The sequence below is a fragment of the Cyprinodon variegatus genome, unplaced genomic scaffold (genome assembly GCF_000732505.1).
Source record: "Cyprinodon variegatus isolate N-32 unplaced genomic scaffold, C_variegatus-1.0 Scaffold273, whole genome shotgun sequence".
In the NCBI taxonomy this organism is placed as follows: domain Eukaryota; kingdom Metazoa; phylum Chordata; class Actinopteri; order Cyprinodontiformes; family Cyprinodontidae; genus Cyprinodon; species Cyprinodon variegatus.
Window position 1 is genome coordinate 698,812 of NW_015150726.1, and position 8,665 is coordinate 707,476.

Sequence of the window (8,665 nt, forward strand, 5' to 3'; positions counted from 1 at the left end):
AGCACATCCAGCCAGTCACTGTCAGAGAAACAGGACTACACTGGAAAACAGGCCTATCTTGAACATCTACAAACAAAGGTGTTGATGGTCGCTGTCACCCCTCTCCAGGATAGCACCATAGTCAAACAGGAACATTCGAGCCACTTGTGCAGTTGCTTTAATATTAATTCACTTTTTCAATTAGATTTCAACTGGTTACTTTCAGAATGGCCAGATGGTGAGACTCTGTTAGCTGTTGAATCACTCTAGTACATGGTTTCCCATCAGTTTATGTGGTGTATGTGTCAAAAAAGACAGCAGTTTTAAAAAACAACAAAAAAACCCTCTAGCCTTGGAGTTCTGTTGGCGTGTCTTTGTAGACTTTGATAACTGAAAAAAAGAGACATCTGTGGAGATTTAAGGTTGAAATGTGTTGTTGCTGAAACATACCCAGGTCCATCATGGTCCGTGTTTTCTTAACTGAACAAGACAGATATTTCATACCATGTTGCCTTTTTTTTTAGGTTACTAGGCTTCTTTCCTAGATCCTCAGAGATTTAAAGGAGGGAGCTCAGTTAAACATTATTGGTGTGCAGCTGTAATAAAGCATGTTTCTTTTTTCATTTCTTCTTTTCTTTTGTACCTCCCTGAACTCGAGTTATGTGGAAAAGCATGCTATAAACCCGGCAAAGTCTTAGAGTTAAACAAATAGGGACTGTTGACACAGACCTCCTCGAGTTCCCAAATTCTTTCCATCGTATTTTGGTACAGTTAAGAAAGGCCCCATCCAATCAAAACCACTCTCAGGCTGTTCTCCGTTAAATCTGACTCTGTGTAAAGGAGTGGCCAGCTACAGCCTGGGTGTTTCCGGCATGGGCGGAGCTTGTACTGGTGGTTCAGGGGTGGTTTTAGGGTCACATGCGGCAACATTCCAGACTCACATTGTGAGATGTGGATCTTAAGAGCAAAAAAAAATCCAGCTCCAAAGCCTTTAGTCACCTCTGCTGTTTTCCATGTACCACTCCTCAGCTCTTCAACGATAACGAAAAGCTGTGGCTAATTTTAACTGTTGTCACTTACAGATGATGCACAGGTCATCGGGGAGATGTCTACTGTAAGAGCTGCCCTTTCTCTGATTAGCCCCTAATTATGGATAAGGAGATACATTCTCCAATAGACAACCTAGTTACCAGTGGTTAAAGGCATGTAAAGCTGCAAGCCATCAGCATAAAGATGGAAGGTTCCATTAAAATAATATAAAAGAAGGACAAACAGCATTTAGAGAGAAAAGCAATGGCCCAAGCCCAGGCTTTGGGGGGGCTCCATTCCTCACAGCACTTGTCTCAGAGAGATCATAGTTTGTTTTAAACCTCACATTCTGGGTTCTTCTAAGCAGTCTGTCTGAATCTTTTACTGAAATTAGTGTTTGAGATGTGTTATCTGCTGCCTGATTTAACGACTGCAGAAACCACAAAGAAGTAGCCAAAAAGGGTGGTTCAGCAGTTTGTGGGACAAGCGATAATTAAAAAGGTTTGCTGTGATGCACTCTTAATGTTAGGGTTGTCCAGTTTGTAAAATCAGCCAAAAGCCAAATTTTAGCGGCCATGTGTCGAGAAAACAAAATTATCAAATGTAGTAAAAAAGCTTTCCTGATGCAGTGTTTGGGGAGAGTGATCCAAAACTGAATTACTCTAATGTTGTGGGTTACCATGGGTAACCACACCCCAACCCATGCTTTAAGCCTGATTTTAATTAGGATAACATTTTTACATGTTTTTTTGATGGTTTGCTTACAAATCATGTGTTTCTTTGTTCTACCACCTTTTGCAGAACCATCTTTTTCAGGTATGGTATTTAGAGACAGGATTTTTAAAACCCAAAATGGTTAAACAGATGTTTATTTTCTAACATCGTTGCCTCCTTTTCCCAGTTGGATGTAGGGCTGAACTGGAACTGGGCAAATATGACAAACGCTCTGGCTTAAACTATTCCTTTGATGCTTTTGATGTATTGTGAAGTCTTTTCCAGCCTTTAACAGGTTTTCAGCTTTTCTCTCCCTGTCATCTCGCAGTATAATACTGCCACCACCAAAGGAATGTTGTGTTTGTAATGCCCTCCTATGTTATTTTTCAACCAAATTGGGTCTAATTGTACCAAACAAAACTGTGAACAGGACAGTTTTTTTGTTGTTTCCACTCTTCCATATTGACCCTGTTTTTTTGCTGTAGTAGTATTGGTCCTGTTGTCACTGAGCTGCATATCTCTGCAGCTCCTCCAGGGTTGCCTCTGTGTTTTTTTTTTGTTGTTTTTTTTTACTTAGAGGTACTGACAGATGGGGTTTGGAGTTTTTGAAGTCAACTTTTTCTCACACCCATCAGTTTTAGTTAGTGTAAAATGATTTGAGGACACTTTTAACTTGGGATAAGCCTGAATTGATCATAATAAACCCAATAATATACAAAGCTTGAGTACAGTGTTAAATCTCCCTTTCCCAAAGCAATGTATGTCAATTGATCTATTTTTGGAACTGCTGCAGTTCTAATAGTGAACCAGATGCAAACAAGAAGGGGTCCTCTATTTGAAAAAGAACGATAGCTTCTAAGTCTTAAATTATTCACACCTTCCTGTCTGAAATAGGGTCATTACATCAGTCGTGTGAGTTGGATAATAAATCTCCGGGGCTGCTTTCAGAGGGAAGGGTATTGTGTCCCTCTCCCATGCTGCTGTGTGGTAATCACACTGGCAACGTGCACAGAGGCCGATCTGAAATGACAGGCCTTCACACATTATTCACAGGCGTACAGCAGCGAGGCTGGCTCCGTGTCTCTTTGCGCTCCAAGTCTTCAGCACCAAGGCCACAAGCTGCTGTTCTGCGCTCCGGTCTCTGTGGCAATCAAGCCTCCTGTTTTGTTCCTCTCCAACAAACCTTATTAACTCCCCCTCTAGGCCAAAACTCTTCTTCCTCTCCTCCATCACAGCTGTGCGTATAGTGGAGTCATCTCTGCTTCGAATCGGTTTTTAGTCTCACCGCTTGCGTGCCCCTTCATGTTGCAGATATCCGGATCCCGATTCGCTGCACACGGTCCCTCAGAAGTTTATTGAAAAGTCAGACTGGAGCACGCTCTGAATGCTTTTAGGTTGCACATTCTGCATCGACTGACTTACCTCCCCAGGGAAAAGCTGATATCTGCAGGATGATGTGTGAATCCTGTTTCGTTTTTGTGATGTTTACAACCGAGCATCTCCTGTTTGTGCACAGTGCCTGCTGATGTGTAAAATAGTATGTATATATTTGGCAGCGTTGATGAACTTTGCAGCACTGCAGCACTGTGCTACGAGCTAGTGAAGTGGGTCACCCACTATTCTGTAGTGCTGATATTTCTCTCTTTTTTAGGACTGTTACTGCACACATTTTTGTCCCACAAGAATATAAAGTGGCTCAAAAAGCTTTAGGATAGAAGTGTAAATAAGAACTGGTTCCCTTATGAGTTGAGCAGGAAGTTCTATATCTATCTTTACTTTATGTCAGGTTTTCGCAGTGTTGTCTCCTGGCACAAGGGAGTCTTGTTTTGCTGAGACGCAACCATCCTTTCAGTGGAATCAGATCAATATTTTTGGGTTGGATCCACCATAAGCCGGTTGAGCAATCTTCAGAATCTTTCTCAAACTGACGATTTTCTTTCTCACTTTTGGCTGCTGGTTACAGCTTGGCGGTGCTGACTGATGAGTGTTTGGCTGCTCATGGATCTTTCTGTCCTCCCTGGCAGACAGAGCTGCCTTAATTGTTTCATGCCTCTGGAACGTGGCTCGCTAATAGAGCTGCTGGAGTTCCAATCAGTCAGTGCTGCATTTTCTCCCTCTTAATATCTTTGTCTTCGACAATCCGAACTGCCTTGATGACGCAACAAAAAAGAAGGGTTCAGTCGAGGCCTGTCGGCGCGCAGGAGGCTGTGGCCCGAAGACATGACGTCTCTCTTTTAAGCCTCTCTCAGAGTGTCTGCTGTGAAACTAGGAGTGATTATGATTTTATGGTAATGTCTGTTGGGAATATGTTTGTGGGTGCCACTGTGCTGCTCTTGTGCTTGAATTGTAACAAATTTGATGAAATATGACAACCGAAATAGACTGGAGGAGCAGGGGATCTGTTTGAATTATACTCTTGAGAAAACTGGATTTTTGTTGTTGTTGAAGCTGTTACGGATGCAGTTTTCACTTCAGTAAAGTACCTTAATCCGCCAATGTTTCTACGTTTTTCTGGTAAAAGGCCCTGGAGAGATGTCAAACTTGTGGAAGCCTTTCCTGTAATGCTTCAGAGCTTTGCCTTAGGTGAGGTCATTTCTTTTTACTGGATTTGTTGTGGACTAAACAAGAAAGATCACCATTCATTGAGATAGTCCAAGGGATGAATCATTGTCGATTGTCCTACATGTCTGTGGAGGTGATTTTGTCAACTGAAACAGCAGTGATCCCCCTTTTTGTCTGTCTTCTTCTACCTTCCTCAAACTTTGCTGCTCCGTCTTTCCAAGTCAATTTATTTTAGTTTATTTATATAGTGATGATTCACAGCACAGGTCATCTCAAGGCACTTTACGGAGACATTTCAATCACATCATCTGATCCTAGACTACGCAATCCCGTCTCTTCAGCAATCCCTCAAACTGAGCATGCATGCAGCGACTGTGTAGAGAAAAAGTTCCTTTTAACTTGAAGAAAATAGCAGAACCAGGCTCAGTGCTAGCTGCCGTGTGCCAAGGCCGACTTGGAGTTCGACAAGAAAGAGAAATACAGAAGAAGAATACAGAAATACCATCTATGTTAGAAAAGGTAATGGCACACTAGCTCCATAGGTGGCTGAGCACATTGCTATTTCTTAGAGAGAAACTAAGCACTGAAAAATAGATTATATTATCTATAATCAAAGGTGTTGATATCTCTATCTAGGATGGTTTCACAGCCACACAGGAACAGATCAGATGAAGCTACAATGACAAGAATGCAGATATAACATAGAGGGTGAACTAACAAATACTGCAGAATGGGACAATAGAGATATAATGAAGCAGAAGTCTAAACCTATAGCAGCATAACTATAGAGATAGCTCAGGATAATCTGAGCCACTCTAACTATAAACTTTATCTAAAAGAAAAGTTTTAAGCTTACCCTTAATATCCGGCAAGGTGTCTGCCTCACGGACCAAAACTGGTAGTTGGTTCCACAGGAGAGGAGCCTGATAACTAAAAGATCTGCCTCCCATTCTACTTTTAGAAATTCTAGGAACCACTAGTAAACCTGCAGATTGAGAGTGAAGTGCTCTGTTAGGAGCATAAGGAACGATCAGATCTCTGATACAAGATGGAGCTTGGCCAATTAAGGCTTTATATGTGAGAAGGAGGATTTTAAATTCTATTCTATTCTAAGAGAAAAGAAATAAGCACATTGTTACATTAAAGCAGCACCAATAGTAGCATTCCCCATTCAGGACCTTTTGAAAATTGCACTTTAAGCTTTTTGTGTTACTTTGAGAGCGAAAACAGAGCTGTGGGTCGACGGGACACAAAGCGTGGTTTTCCGATCAGAGCTAGAAGGGGAGATGACAGACCACTCAATAACTCATAAACTCTTAGATTACAATCACAGGGACTTAAGAGAGCATATATTTGGTAAAAGTGTCACTTGTAAAAATGTTACCCTAAGTAGGCAAACATTAAAACTAAAGAAAACAAAGTTTTAAAAGAATTCCAAATAACAAAAAGTGTAAAAAATATCCGTACATATACATGTTGCATTATATATATTTATTTGGTTTAAACATTTATTTATTTAATCTTTGATGGCAAATGTTTTTTTTTTTTTTTTATAAATGTTAATAGTTGTAGAGTTTTGGCATAGCCTAAGGACTGCTGTTGGTAGGTTATTCTTGGCAATTTGGGTCTTTGAGAGTTTAGGTCGTTATTCTAGTTAACAATTCGATTAGCTGATGATTATTATTATTTCAATTACTAAATAATCATAAATATCGGTTCACCCTTAGCACATGCATATATACCAAAATGGAGGACCTGATCGTACTGTGCATTGAATCATGTTATAGAGGGCCACCCATAGCAAAGTTACACGCATTGGTTCTGAAATGATGGCTGTTTGAATCTGAGGGATTGACTTTGAACTTCCCCCTTCGCAGAGACGAAGCCTTAATTTATCTCTGCCTCTGTGTATATTTATAGTAGCTCTGACCGCCCTGTTAACTAGATAAATGATGCTGTTGACACGTTATCGCTGATTATCATTTTTAGATAATTTGCTTGATATGTACATTGTCCAAACAGAGAGCATGAATGGGAGAAACTGAAATAACCCAAAGGTGAGGAAACAATGTTTTGAAATCAGTTAATAATAGTTCTTTAATGGAAATCCAAATAGTTAAAATCATTGTCAGTAGGTCAAAGTTTGACCACCTTGCTTTGAATAGTGCATCCCTCAAATCAAACAGTGTAAGGAGTATTGGACTTTTTCTGTGCTTTAATCGTTATTTTAGCCCAGCAGGAATAAACTCCTGGTCTGGAAGTAAACCCTGTAACAGAAGGAGACGTGAGCACTTTGGACGTTGGAATTCCACAGAACTGCCGCCTGATCTCTGCACCATGCTAGAAAACTTAAGGCCTTGTTCTTTGTTTTATTTTGCCTGAGAAAATATCAGCCTTCTCTCCACGTGGTCTTTCCCTTCGCTGTGCTATGTGAAATTGACATCTGTTGCATTGTCCAAAATCAGTGTCTCCTGAAACTTGCATGCTTTGCTGGAAATCCACATGTTGTCTGCCTCACTGTCCCGAGTCAAGTAAAGCAGTTTTGTGTCAGATCCAATAGTTTTATTCCTGTGATCACAGAGGCAGCCCAGTGGCTGAGCTGTTGTTCAGGGAGGTCCGGTACAGACTCGCTAAACGGCTTCTGGTGATTCACAGCCGTCTGCTTCCCAGACTGACTGATGGCATCATGCCCAGTCAGTGAAAGGAGATTTAAATGAGAATAAACCACATTAATTATCAGTTTCAAGTTCCACATGTTCATCGTATCTGCTGTTTTTTGTTTGTTTTTTCGCTGTGTTTTTGTTGTTTTGGGGGAAAAATAGCAGTTTTTGCTTCACAACAAACAAACAGACACATCTTCTGTTGTAGAAGTGAGAACCCACAGTTTGTGTGACACTGCGTCACTCTCACTGGGAGATGTTGTTATTTGTGTGGGCATCAGAAGAGGAAGAAATACTTTCTGCAGATATGTTTTAAGCTTGGATTTTCAAGCAGACTGTAGAAATAGTTTTAGGCCAGTTGCGTGATTTTTCTCCCTGCACCCTTCATTCAGTGATAATCTGGAACAGGCTGTTCCCAGTTTGAAACATTCCACAGGTTTAGCCGACGTCCTCAGATATCCTCTGTGTTTGGACTTTGTTCACCGATTTACCTCCAGACCAAGAAAAAAAAGAGAAAGATGTTTTCATCATTTGAGATATTGCCTTGCTCCTCCCTGAGGCCTGTGGACTAATGGGCTTTGGTCTGTGGATTCCTGCCCCCGATCCCCCTCAGCTGACCATTTGCTGAGGCCCCACTGGGACAGACAACAATAGAGTTCATATAAAATGTTCACCATGACGGCCATTCCAGCAAGCAGTTGATCGCAGCATTGTAGTGGTTAGATAAAAATGTGCTATGACCGATGGGGAAAACATCTAGCCTCTGCTTGGAGAGCTCCGAAACACATTTTGAGTTATTTTTTTCTAGTTGGACTAATTGTCTAAATAGAATATTTGTAATTCTAAATAATTCAAAATCTTATAAATTTGTGGGACAAATGGCTAATAGCTGTTAGCTCCAGCAATCTGGCCTTTGTGGAAAATTTAAAAGAAGAAAAATTGCTAAAAAAAAATGCATATGAGGTCCTAATTCCATTCGTCTAAATAAAAGTTGCAGGGGGCAACATGTGGAAGATGGTGGGGAACTCTTTAACCGACATGCAAAATGCTTTCTAGCTAACACTAGGGGCTCTGTCGGTAAGCTGACATTTTTGGCGGACAGTAGCGTTTTCTTTTTGCATCTGCATTGGTGCATGCGTTCTCTGATTCATCAGTGCGTTCAGTTGACAAAACTGAAGCGAATATATTTCAACTTCATCCATTTGCTTTCCCTTTTAAGTTTTATTTGTTTTTGTTTTCTTTTAGATTCTTTTTATTCTTCAAATTGAAACTTGTGTAATATTTGGCATCAGTGCGTCATTATTATCATGTAAATAGAGGAAGAAAAATCAATTTTGGAATCAAGCCAAAAAAAATATTTTTTTTTAAATTGGCATTGGCCTTGTTTGGCAGCTCTTAGGAAAACAGGGATGACCCACGTTAGCTCTGGCTGCTACTAAAAAGTAATTGCAGAACCATCACTTCTTTCATATAAGGTCACTGACCTTGTCAAAAACAATCATTTTATAGAGTATTTACCAAGTATAGCAGCACATTTGCTAACCTGGCAACACTGGTCTGTCCTCTAATTTTCCTCCTTTCAAAATAAAGTAAATTTCAACATTTCATGATATTTAAAGTAATTTCAATTTATGTTTAACATATTCATTCTGAAGGTGTGGCCTCTTTTATTTTTGCCACCATCAATTACATATAATGGTAACCCTGTCAGAGATGTCCAC

The 8,665-nt window shown here is 40.3% G+C and overlaps 1 protein-coding gene across 8 annotated transcripts in view; it reads left to right on the top strand.

Annotated features, from left to right (window-relative positions):
• Positions 1–8,665, top strand: part of arvcf (armadillo repeat gene deleted in velocardiofacial syndrome) — a 356,942-nt gene that overhangs the window by 194,252 nt on the left and 154,025 nt on the right. The window lies entirely within an intron of this gene.